We start from the raw sequence: 1,397 nt of genomic DNA on the forward strand, positions 1-1,397 counted from the left end.
GAAGCATAACCTTGTTGAGTAACCGGGTGCCTTCATCACCAATGTTGGCGTTCGCGTCAAAAGATAGGAGTTATGTGAAGAGTTTTTGAAAAAAAAACCCAATTTCTGGTGAATTCTAAGTAATTGGTAACTTTGCAAAGCAGAGAGGGATTTGATGAGCCAACCTATGAAACTGCAAGCTAGGTGCTATGATCTCAGTTTATTAGGACCTAGGGGATTCAAGAGTTGCTAATCACAGTTTCTACACGCGCACTTAGGGGAGGATCAATTTCTGGGGAAAGGTCTAAGATGAATTGAACTAGAGAGTCATGAATGTTGATATCGAACAAAGGTTTAGGATGGAAAAGCAGCTTTGAGGGCTGAGGGTTGACCACATTCGCAGCAGAAACCGGATTTTTAGTCAAGCAGTAGAGTCTTGCAGTTGTCCCCTCTTACTTAATTGTGTTTGATTTTGCGTCATTACTCGAGGACAAGTAATGGTTTAAGTTTGGGGGTGTGATAACTCTATGAAAATAGAGTTAATTGAGCATTTCCCAGGCTTAAATTATTACCCAGAGGGTAATTAGTTTTAGTTTTATCCTTTATTTTGTCTTGTTTGTAGTTTTTAGTTAGTTAGGTTTCATGAATTCTCTCTATTGTGTTTGGCGTTTAAAAAGAGCTAATCCGGGTGTATGTTGTGATTATTTTCAGCTTTGAGAAAGCATTGTCGTCTTGGAGGCTAGCAACAACTTGTCGTTTTGGAATTTTCAAGGAAATCCTAGTCAGCATTGCTGCAGCAAGGCGAGCTGGGCCAGACATGCATGTTGCTGACAGCTGTACCTGAGCTGGAAGAATGGGCTGATTTTACCGTGAAGGGTGCTGATTTAGCTGCTGCTTGGAGGCTTCCTCAGGGGCTGCCACGTGTAATTAGGGTACAATAAGTACCTGCAGCTGCAAGAGAAGAAGGTGTCCTTGGTCATATTTTTGAACGCAGAGGCGGCTGAACTTGGAAAAGGGTCCAGGAGCCTCTGACACACATGGCTCCACACTATGAGGTAGGCATTAATTTTGGGGACGAAATTGCCTAAGGGGGGTGGAGCTGTAACACCTTGAAGAATTAATTAAGATTAATTAAGGTAATTAAGATTATTAGTGTGCCTAATCTGGATTATTAATTGAGTTTAATTAATAAATGTTTCTGACACGTGTGAGTTTAAATAGTTCCAAGGTATTTAAATTATTCTCAGTAATTTATTTTAACCCAGAAGTGTGTATGGGCGCATTTCTGGACTGTTCTTTTAAAATATTGTACACATGCCCTTTTCCTTTCCTTTTTCCTTTTCTTTTCTTTTTCCTTTTCCTTTTCTTTCCTTTTTCTCTTCCTTTCCCGTGCGTCTCTCTCCCTCACTCTCTCTCTC

Source organism: Morus notabilis, unplaced genomic scaffold (assembly GCF_000414095.1).
Source record: "Morus notabilis unplaced genomic scaffold, ASM41409v2 Scaffold1334, whole genome shotgun sequence".
NCBI lineage: Eukaryota > Viridiplantae > Streptophyta > Magnoliopsida > Rosales > Moraceae > Morus > Morus notabilis.